The sequence below is a fragment of the Amblyomma mixtum genome, chromosome 4 (assembly GCF_055824585.1).
Source record: "Amblyomma mixtum isolate Tamu chromosome 4, ASM5582458v1, whole genome shotgun sequence".
NCBI classification, from domain to species: Eukaryota; Metazoa; Arthropoda; class Arachnida; order Ixodida; family Ixodidae; genus Amblyomma; species Amblyomma mixtum.
The window spans coordinates 4,878,590-4,890,355 of NC_143015.1; the positions used below are offsets into that span (position 1 = coordinate 4,878,590).

Genomic DNA, 11,766 nt, shown 5'->3' on the forward strand with positions numbered 1-11,766 from the left:
TGCGGCGAGCTTCCCAGAGGTGCATCAGGTGGTTATCCACGTCAGGTGCACGCTCCGTAAGCTGGATATGGTTTTCGTGCGAACGGAGTGTTTGCATGAGTCCTTGTGCCCAGGTGGAGTAGTCCTGTTCCATGAGAGAAGTTACTGGGAGGGCCTGGCGGAAAGCGTTCCAGTCGGGAAGTTTGGCTTGCGCAAGGGGGCGACGTAAGGGCCGAGTAAATGACAGTGTTCAGTATGCAGTGGTCGCTACCGAGGGTGTCCTCGGTGTTGATCCACTCTGCGTGTTGGATGTGTTTCACGAGGGTAAGGTCGGGGCAAGTGTCCCGAGTGACAGAGTTCCCTACACGTGTTGGGTGGACCGGGTCGGTTAGAAGAGTGATGCCCAGCGTAGATATAAGTTCCGCCAACTTACGACCACGCGTCTCTTCCTTGCAATAGCCCCACATGGGACAGGGCGCGTTCAAATCGCCCACTATCATGAGGGGGTCGCGACCCGCGATCCTTAGCGCTGCGCTAAAGATGTTAGAAAAAGTGATGTTTTTGAGTTTCGGGGGGCAGTAGATATTAAGTATGTGTGCGGGGCTATCTGTTCGCCGCAGGGTGAGGACAGAGACCATCACGTACGAATATTCCAAATTTAGATCGAGATCAACCTCCTGCGCTGTGTAACCCTTATGGACTAGGATACAGGTGAACGGGTCTCGTTGAAAAGCGTTATAGCCCGTGAGCTTAACCGCATCTCCGGTTTCTTGCAACGCAAGGACTGCGGCGGGGTGTTCAAGGTTGTCAATGTACGCCCTTAAGTGGGCGCGTTTGGTCTTGTTTTTGAAACCCCGACAATTCCATTGCACAAAAAACTTGCTGTCTTTGCGGGGGGCGGCGCCCTTTAGGGTGTTGGTTGGGAGGGGACGCACCCGTTCGGCGCGATGCCTTGCCCTTTGAACGCAGCGCTTCTCCCCCGGGCCCCTGTGCGCCTGCGCGGCCTTGCTTCGATGCGCGAAGCCCCTAAGAGATCACGAATGACAACGAAGTGTATCGTGGCATTTATGTGCATTTTGCGCGCGTTATTAGAAATCGTAAATTATAATTCCGTGCATTATCAAACGCACAGCGATTGATATTTTGATAAACATTGCGAAGGCACTGGCAGCAGTTATTTTTTGTGACTCCTTTGGAGGCCAACCGGCGCTTGCATGCCGGTCGCGCAGGAGGGCTTAGAGAGTCTCGTTAAATCTCGTTAAGTCTCGTACAGGTGCCCGGATGTTCTCGTTCCAGAGCCCGGATGACTGAAATTCAGTGCCTGGCTGAGTGGATTTCAGTGCCCGGATGAGTGGATTTCAGTGCCCGGATGATGGCTCTCAGTCTCGGCGTGACGTCACCACACTGCCGACAACGGGGGCTAAAAGCATTTCATGCTTAAAAACTGTGCCTCCCCCGTAACCAAGAGTAGGGTAAGCATGAAATGCAGAACGATGCAGAAGCGTAAACGGACATGACGAGACGCAGGCCTGACAAGAATGTATATGCAGCGCGTTCGAAACCGTCTAAAGTGCGTAGAGGCGAAAGCGTTTTCCGCACCACTTTGCCGATGTGACACTGGTGACGTCACCACTGGATTACGTCACACATAATTGATGACGAAGTAATGACAAATTACTAATTGGTGACTAATTTCTGATTAATGACAAAACACTAATTAACTGCTAATTAATGACGCTTAAGCTTCGCTTTTAGGAGTGGAACGCGACAGCGTGTTGTAGCGCTGCCAGGCAGTCCACGGAACGCCACCACCCGTTCGGCGCGATGCCCTTCACCGCCGCGGTGGCTCAGCGGTTATGGTGCTCGGCTGCTGACCCAAAAGACGCGGGTTCGATCCCGGCCGCGGCGGCTAGAATTTCTTTGGAGGAGAAATTCTAGAGGCCCGTGTACTGTGCGATGTCAGTGCACGTTAAAGAACCCCAGGTGGTCAAAATTTCCGGAACCCTCCACTACGGCGTCTTTCATAGCCTTAGTCGCTTTGGGACGTTAAACCCCATAAACCAACCAAACCAACCAACCGATGCCCTTCGAACGCGACGCTTTTTTGAGGAAAGGAAATGGCGCAGTAATTCTCTATCATCTCGGTGGACACCCGAACCGCACCGTAAAGGAAGGGAGGAACGCCACCACCTGTTCGGCGCTATGCCTTGCGCTTTGAACGCAACGCTTTTTGAGGAAAGGAAATGGCGCAGTAATTCTCTATCATCTCGGTGGACACCCGAACCGCACCGTACAGGAAGGGAGGAACGCCACCATCCGTTCGGCGCGAAGCTACCGGCGCTTGTATGCCGCTCCTGTACGAGGGCGTAGAGTGTCTCGTTAAATCTCGTACGGTGCCCGGATGTTCTCGTTTCAGTGCCCGGATGAGTGGAATTCAGTGTCCGGATGAGTGGAATTCAGTGCCCGGATGAGTGGATTTCAGTGCCCGGATGTTGGCTCTCGGTCTCGGCGTGACGTCGCCCCACTGCCGACAACGGGAGCTAAAAGCATTTCATGCTTAAAAGATTTTGTCCCCGCTGATGGACTACAATCGTTCACACTGATGCAAGAGTTGCCTTTCCAGTTTGGAAAGCAAAACCGAGGGGTCACTTACACAGGTCCCTTTTCCAGATTCCATGCAGTAAGCTTTCCACAGCTCCCAGATTGTGTTGTCTCTGGGTTTCAGCAGAACTGTGGTCTGTTGGAAGTGGGGTTTGCAGCTTTCGCACCTGGCGCAGTGCGCCGTCAGATTTCCAGGTGAGTTAATCTGGCGACAGTTGCGGTTGTGCTCCCTTAGTCTTTCATTTAGGCATCTAAAGCCTGCTGCTGCTGCTGCTGCTGCTGCTGCTGCTGGAAAAACTGCTGCTTAACTCCGGTTTTTTGGTGAGTTTTGTTATTACGTGAAGCATATATGTGTGTGTTCATCGCAAAAAAACTTCAGTTGACAGTTTGCCCACGAGTGTTTGTGTCGTCTCTGTTTTGTCCCGTCTTTTCAAAAACGCAATTATGTTTGACCATCTTAAGTGTGGCTCGTGGTGTGTAGAACATTGTTTTGAAATCTACAACAGTGACTGCGATAGCTTCATACCTATTTTTATGTTTGACTTGGCGAGTTGCAACACCACTCTGAATTATATTAACAACATCACCAGAGAGCGTACTTGAGTCCTCTTTGTTACTGCAGAAGACTTTCTACGATTTCAGCAGCGCGAACACAGTTAGGAAAAGACAGAAGGCGGAGAGGACGGAGCGCTGAAGAAGACTTTAAAATTATTTCTTTAAAATGTTCCTGCGCTGAGGTCTTAAGTTTGCTTCTTGTAAGCATAAAGCCATATAAGAAAATGAGTTTAAGCGGACCTTTAAATCGCGGTAGTTGTTAGGCAGTCCTCGGCAGTTGCAATAATTACGAATGCTATTCTTAGTGTTCTGGGGGCGTGCATTCAGAAACCTTGGCTCGCGGTTTATTGACGCCTGTAATTTGAGCTTTTCGTTACCTCGTAAACTGGTGGAGGCCCACCGACAGGCCCAATACATCAGGCTCACAAAAACTTCCACAGGTCGGTATATCCTGGACTCCCTGGGAATCAAAATACCGGCCAACGACCCAACCCTTCTCGCCATCCCACGATCCCTTCACCGAGAGCTTCTCATCAGGCCGCTCCCGAGGAATATGCACCCGTCCCACCATGAGCAGCGCCGCAGAGCCCGAGCGAAGGCACTCCATCGAGCGTACGGCCCCCAGCCGGACGCCGTATGGGTGGACGCTGCCTGCACGGGTGATGAAGCGACAGCAGCTGCGGTGGACTCCTCTTCATCCACCCTCTTCACACTACCTCTCCCTCCAGATACGTCCCCAGAGGCTGCAGAGGAAGCCGCCATTGCACTTGCTATAACCCGCACGGAAGCCCGGTATATTTTAACTGACTCTAAAACTGCGATTCTAAATTTTGCTCGAGGCCGAGTTCATGTCCCTGCTTTTGGCATACTGGACTCGCCCGATGCACCCCCGCCCCGCCAAGTGGAGCTGATATGGGTGCCTGCGCACTCCGGGAATCCCGGAAACGAGGCCGCCAACCTTTTAGCCCGAGGTTCTTTAAACCGGGCTCAGGTGGCCTCGGATCGGGGATTCACGAAGGATCGCATGCACTCATTCAGTGAGCTGACCCAGGCATACAGAGCCTCTCGCCAGCTCTACCCCCCGCCCCACCCCTCCCTAGATAACAGACACGCAACACTCTGGCGCAGATTACAAACACATACTCTCCCCTCGCCCCTTACCCTAACCCACTATCATCCCTCCTTCCCCACTCCTGCTTGCGCCCTATGCCCAGAACCCTTCGCTTCTTCCCTCCACATCCTTTCCCTCTGCCCGGCGGACCCTCCCCCGCGGGACCTAGAGAACCTCAAGACCTGGGAGGACTGGGAGACCCTGCTGCATTCGGAGGACCCGGCCGTGCAGACCATCGCCACCGGCCGTGCTGCCAGTGTTATGGACCTCAGGAACATAAACACTTGAGTGCAGTGGGGTCGTGCGGGGACCCTGGGGTGTGCCCCGAATTCCTTTGTAAATAAAGTTTTCTCTCTCTCTCTCTAAGCTCACGTGAGGTGTGCCGCACCTGCGTGGTGGATGTGCTTGGGGATGCCTCACCGGAGGAGTGCCGCGAAGAAGCCGCGGGTGTGCGCGATGCAGAAGATTGGGGGAAGTCTTTCGGGCTGCCCACACGTGGGCTGGCAAGCCATCTTTTAGTGGCGTCTACCGAGGACGCAGGTGGCCTCACTGTGTGTGGCCTGGGCAGGTGCCGAAGGCCGGTGTGGTGCCCCACCTAGTTGCACCACATCGCCGAATTTTGCTTTTGCACTGAAGGAGAACATGCCAGTGGTGTGTGAAAATCGTTGACGGGGCTCTCCGAATGAAACTTTCATTTGTTTCATAGAGTGATTATTTCTTTTTCGGCTTTCCACGTTGCGCACCAACATTGGCATACCACGGTGCTGCTTCACACTTCTCTGAAACGTGCTCATGTGAGGCGCATTTCGCGCATGTTTTGCGGCCACGGCAACTCTCTGAGCCACTCTCTGAGCCACTCTCTGAGCCAGTTGTAACACCGTCGCGCATTCGGGATGTAGTGGCGGTCATTTATTTTCATACGGCTAACTTCAATTGCTTTTAGGAGCGTACTTGAGTTGAAATTGAGGAGAAGCTGCTTTGTCGGTGTTTTTTCTTCCTAATTCTGATGCGGTAGAAACTGATGATATTCTGGTCCTTAACACCTCCTGCATTTCGTTAGTTTGAGAAAGTCGGCTTCAGAGATTACACTGCGGGCTTTGTTTAGGGACCTGTGTACAGTTATTGACACTAGGGATTCCCCACTTGACGTCATGGTGGATAGTTGTAAATGTTGGGCACTGTCTTTAAGCTCCTGTAGAAGGTCACCACTAGGCATTTTTTTAGATTGTAACCCGTGCCCAAAGCGTCGGTCAGGCTTTTTGCCACCAAGAATTGGGACACTGTTCGGGTTGTTGTTTCCGTCTCTTTGCTATGCAGGACATGGAATGTTGGGAATGTTTCGATTTTTGGAAGTACTGAGATGTCACATCGGTCCGCACTCTTTTTCTTAGGGAGATCATTCTGTTGCAGAGGGGGAACCATAAAATATGCGTACCCTTCGGCCACGGTGCCAGCACTCCACCTCGGAGCCCAACGAGGAGACGGCACAGGAAATTTCAAGCAAGTCCTGCCCACGTCAAATGAACACGTACCCTAGCTTCAACCAAATATCACGCATCTCAAGGTAGTTGGCCACACAAGGTTAACCCAAGCCGGCTAAGGGAAAAAAAAAACCGAGGAGAGAGGAGGAGACAGAATAGTTTTAAGAAAGACGTGAGGAAGTGAAATATAGAGGGGATGATAGGAGTAGCAGACTGCTGATTTCTGTTCAGGCCGGAGGTGCCCTCTACGGGAAGCTGGGGCCAAAGTGGTGTGTTGCGTCCTCCGAGCGGCCTTAAAGGTCCAAACGCTCGGCATCGGCTCGACCAACAGGATCCCCTTTTCCCCGGACACGGCGATGCCACGCACGGCTAAGCGCGGGTGCTCGGGTCTGTGGAGGCGCACTGCTCACAATCATTCCTACGCGGGGATGTCCCTGCGGATGCCCAGGACACCGCGGTGCAGCAAATCACCAACGTCTGCCAGCTGCAGATGCCCATGAGGGGGTTCCTGCCATTTAGTTATTGCTACTGGTGTGTGGGTACAGGATGTAACGGCTAGCACTGCACAAAACGCTGCTGCCAAGTCTTTGTTTGCTGCAGCGGCACTCAGTTGTTCAGATCCTGGCCGCCGAATGACAACTGTATCTTGAGCTGCGAACGTTCAAAGGAAGTGGGGTGCATTTCACCATTAAAACACGGACGGGATTAAATATTTGGCGGGCACTGGCTTTGGTTGACGGCTGCAACTGAAAAAAGTGACATAGCCGGTAATGAGAAATTTGAGCGGAGCAGGGGCGTGCTACGCTGCTAGCCACCGGTGTCCATTCCTCCGCTATCGCTGTGGCTTGGGGCGTTTCGCTCTGGCGACACGACTACACACGCCACGTGTCAGGCGGAGTGTTACGACGAGGGCTACGACGTGGAACGCAGGAACGGACGCCTGCGCTTCAAAAAGGATAGAGAGCAGGCGGCCGCAGCGCGCAGCGACCTAATCAGGGAGAAGGAGCTTAGCCGTCAATCGGAGTGACGGTCTAAACACACCCCGCGCATTGAGTGCCGATAGAAGAGATTCCCCGCGTCCAGAGCAAAAGGGCGCGAGCGAGCATTCGATTTCTGACTAGGCATGGCGTTAGCGTTAAGAGACCGATGAGATACCAGGGCCGCTTGGCACATCTCCAGCGTCTCTCGTGCTTGATCATGCTTCTCTCAACACTCCAACTCTACTTACTCATTTCGCCGCATTTCGTGAATTTTAGTGCCGCGATGTTAACGCCATAGCGTCAAGGAGCTCCTGTCGCAAAAATTCCGGCCTTGCGTCATTCCGGCCTTGCGCACTGTCGGCCTCTGCGTCAGCGCCGTTGATGCATAGTAGCAGCCTAGTACGCAGATGGGCCACCTTGGTCACCAAACCTTGTGGCGTCATCACAACCTACACATAGGACAGAGGGCAGACTGCGAACCGTGGCAGGTGACAATCAACGACTGGTCGCCGGAGGTCGCTCGGGAAGAGCAACCTGGGTCGCACAGCCCCACCAGTGGCAGCGCCTGCTATCGCAGGTCAGTGGCGCGTCGCTTAACCGCTGCACCACTGCGCCAGGAGAGGTATGAGGCCTTGCAGCCATTTATGAATGCTAATGAGAGAGTGACCAATTTCTGCATATACGGGCTTTAAAACATCAAGCTATCGAGTCTTTAAGGCGGCGCTTAAGTATACACTCAAATGTTTTTTAGAGAGCAGCTTCTAGGCGCCCGTTTCTCGGTTCTCGCGGTGTCGCCGTCGCAGTCGTCATTGTCCGTAACCAGGAGAGGGCAAAAGCGCAACCTCCTCCCCACCTTAGCAAGAAACAAAATAAAAAAACGTCGAGCGCACGGGTCTCGCCGGTGCGCGTCGTGAAAAGGGGGAGAAGGAACCCCCTGGAGAGCGACTAGCCTTGTGTGCATGGCTGCACCCTCTCCCACCGCTCCCCGAAGCGGCGCGCGGGGGGATTGCAGTCGATTGTAATAGACTGTCCGAGTCGTTTCTAAGCGATGTTGACGGAAAGTGTGTAGCCTTACGTGCGCTAAGAGATGCCCTCCACCTCTTCACTCGCGCGACGGCAGCGGCGCCACGACAGAAAGTTCCAGATGCTCCTCGAAGCCACTCCCAGCCATTGACCACTGAGGTCGCATGCCCAGCGCGAGAAGGACGAGACGGCACAGCCGACACTGTGAGTATGTGCACGCCTGCCTTGGCGCGAAGAACAGACAGACGTGGAGCGAGCCTATATAAGAAGGGCGTTGACCGCCCGAGCCGCCGTTTAAGCTTCAGTGAACAAATTGTGCTTTTTTTTGTTTGCCTCTCTCTCTTGTGGTAGTGCACGTTAAGTGCAATAATTCTTTTGTATTCTGATCTCTCTCAAGTGTATAAATTTGCACGAGTTGCATTGTTTTGTCAATCACTTTGTATGTGCGTGTACTAGACACTGTGAAATCCTCTGTATCATCTCATTGCAGTATAAACTTTGTTTCGTGAACCTTTGGCTACGACCCATTCTCTGGCTTGCGACCGGCGAAAGATGGGCACCAAACGACCAAAAACCTCTTGTCACTTGGTAGCTAGTCTCCGCTGAGCTTGCCACGCTGTGCCGAGGGCATCTCCTTTGTGTCCGAGACCGCCACCCCACACGCCCTAAGTTTGTCTGGGAACGCTCGCAGCAAGTGCGCGGAGTTGGGTGACAACCGCCCGAGCCGAAACGCATAGCCGCCGCCGTTTGTCACTGCGAAGCGCCTGCTAATATAAATAGTTTACTCTCTGCAACTTCTTTGTGAGCCATGAGCGAGGCAAGCGGTGTAAGTCCTTCGTCTGCCGCTGCTGCTAAACCAGAGCAGAGCCAGAGCAGAGGCCCAGCGCCGTCGCCGCCAGAATCCAGAGGTGCATGCCGCCGAAGCAGAAGCTTCCCGCCGCCGCCGTCGAGATGATCCAGAAGTGCGCCTCGCTGAGGCACAGGCTAAGCGCCGCCGCCGAGAAGACCCTGCCGTTAGCGCCGCTGAAGTGGGGGCTTTAATGTAGATATAAAGATGTTGTATTGAGTTGTGTTTTCATTTTTAATTCTTTATTCCCAAGGGGCAGCTTCTGTTCTTCTTTATATATATGACTGTAGATTTGAATAAACGGGCTGTGTTTGCGTCGGGACCGCTGGAGTCTTTCACCTTCGAAAATATCACATTGGCGACGTGGATTCTGTGAACGTACCCCCCAGCCCAGCTGCATCATCCGGATCCGCCCTCCATGAGCTTCACCGGGCTTGCCCCGCCACCGTTTTTCCTTCCGACAACCGGCCGCACATCATTGCCATGGGAGCAGTGGGATCAGATGTTTAACTAGTACTTGCTGGCATCCGGAGTCGCTACATTCAAGCCGGAGCAACGCAAGGCTGTTCTTTTGCATTGCTTGGGGGCGGAGGGCCAGCGTATTTGTCAGACGCTTCATGCAGGGACCAGCGCCGCAGCACCGGTAGCGCCAATTCTCGCAGCACCCACAGCACCCGCAGCCGCAGCACTCGCCGATGACAAGTCTGTCGTGGCCCCTCCTGACGAATACGACTCTGCCCTCGCCGTATTACGGCGCCAGTTTTCGACATCGTGCAACGTTATTGTCGAGCACCGTCGTTTTCATCGCCGCAGCCAAAACACAGGCGAGTCCGTTCATGACTTCGTTGCCGCTCTACGGAGCTAGCGTCACATTGTTCGATAGATTCGCAAGATGAGGCTCTGCGGGACCAATTCGTTGCCGGCGTAGCTTCCAATCGCGTACGTGAGCGGTTACTGCTCGAGGGTTCCACACTGTCATTCCATGATTCAGTTCGAATTGAACTTCAGGTTGAGCAGCCGGCTGGAGAGCTAAAGGAGCTTACTGCTTCGGTCGACGCAATTTCATTGCGGGAGCGTCGTAAACCATCCTCGGACCTTCCCAAAAGAGAAATGCACAGCCGGCAGCCCCCTTTCAGCAGAATTTAATGAGGAGCGCGGGCGGCTCGCGTGCGCTTCAGCGGAACCGCCCCCCTGAGCGGAACCGAGAACGGAGTAGCCGCTCCGGTTCACATTGTTTCCGATGCGGTTCGTGGGGGCACTTCGCATCAGCGCTGCATTACCCAGCGCATGGCAAGATTTGTTCGTTATGCGGTCACAAGGGCCATTTTCTAAAAGTATGCAACTGCAAGCGAACTGAAATGTAACGCCGAGTCCATGAAGTTGAATTTCATGAAGATATTTCGTCATTTTGTAGTGCTGAGCAAGTCTTGACTGTGCAACGTTCCGCGCGTAGCAGAATTCATATTCAAGTGCAAGTCGCTAATGTCACTTTGACATTCCTTGTCGATTCAGGGTCGTCTGCTTCAATCCTGTCGCAGCAAGAATTCAGTCGATATTTTCAGAGCGCCCCGCTCCTGCCTGCTCCGCTTGTCGCTCTGTTTGACTACTCTAAACGGCCAATTGCCGTGATAGGCTGTTTCCAGGCAGACGTACGGTTTAAAGGCCGCACAGCGTCACTATGTTTTTATGTTGTTCACCGAGGAACTTGTCTGATCGGTCTTGGCGGCATTAAAGCCTTGAATCTTCGCATTAAGGGTTCTGCCCTTAAATGCTTGTATACGTTCGTTGCTCCGCTGCCGACTGTGATTGACCCGCTATCCCGTTCCATTTCCACACCATCAAGCGCGTTGCCCCGTAACAAAGTTCTTCCACCAGCCTTAGCACATGAGTTCAGTTCGCTTTTCAGTCCCGAGTTGGGTCTTGCCAAGGGGTTCACGCATCGCATCAAAACGCGGCAAGGTGTGCAGCCTGTAGCCTCAAAACTTCGCCGTCTGCCATATTTTCTCTGGTTACCAGTATCGAATGAGGTTCAGAGGTTGCTGAGCCTTGACATCATCGAGCTCATCGATGCTTCTGAATGGGTGTCCTCGATTGTTGTTGTTGACAAGAAAGATGGCAGCATCAGTATAAGTGTAGACTTTCGAGAGCCGAACAAAGGTATTGTTCCAGACAGTTTCCCATTGCCCCATACAGAGGAGCTGCTTCATGCTTTGGTAGGCGCTGCACATTTCTCAAAACTTGACTTGGCTTCCGCTTGCCATCATCTGGTTTTCCTGCACCCTGACAGCAGGGACCTGACAGCTTTCATCAATCATGACGGGCTCTTCCGTTTTAAAAAGAGTTTGCTTTGGGTTGGCTTCTGCCCCAGCGGCATTTAAGAAGTTGACGGCGACAATCCTCTACCGCTGCCCTGGCGTGTTGTTCTACATTGATGATGTGATCATTTTTGGCAAGACCGCAGGAGAACACCTTTCCAACTTGAAGACCAGGCTGCAAAACATCAAGAACGCAGGCCTGAACCTGAACAACAAATGCCTGTTCGACGTTCCAGAACTCGCGTTTCTAGGGCATAAGATCACTGCACGTGGTATCTCGCCACTTCCAGAGAAATTCCATAATTACCACACCAGTGCAAACTGATATTTCCGCCCTCCGTCTGTTCCTGGGTCTCGTAGAATACTACTACAAGCTTGTTCCACACTAGGCACAAGTGGTCGAGCCTATGAGAATCTTGGTTCGCAAAAAATGAGCCGTCCGTCTGGTCAGCCGAAGCAGACAGCAGCCTCAGAAGGGTTAAGGAAATGCTATCGTCGAGTACAGTCTTCTAGATGTTCTATCAGTCACTTCCAGTCATTGTGTCGACTGACGCGTCCGACTGTGGACTGGAAGCTGTCCTGCAGCAACAAAGTGGCCACGAGCTCCGGACAGTCGCTTTCGCATCCCATACACTGTCGCCTGCGGAGAGGAAATATTCAGTCGGTGAACGAGATGCACTTGCATGTACTTGGGCAGGTGAGCGATGGCACACTTACCTTTCGGGCCACCATTTCACAATTAGGACAGACCACCAGGCACTGGTGTCCTTGCTGTCGTCAGAAGGACATGGAAGACGCCCACTCCGAATCGCACGCTGGAAGGCACGACTGCCTTGCTAAAATTTCACTATCCAATACCGCAAGGGGTCCAGAA

General features: G+C 53.1%; 1 pseudogene; it reads left to right on the forward strand.

The window, feature by feature from the left end:
• Positions 1-8,956: 8,956 nt before the first annotated feature.
• Positions 8,957-9,723, forward strand: LOC149345528 (uncharacterized; annotated as a pseudogene).
• Positions 9,724-11,766: the final 2,043 nt, after the last annotated feature.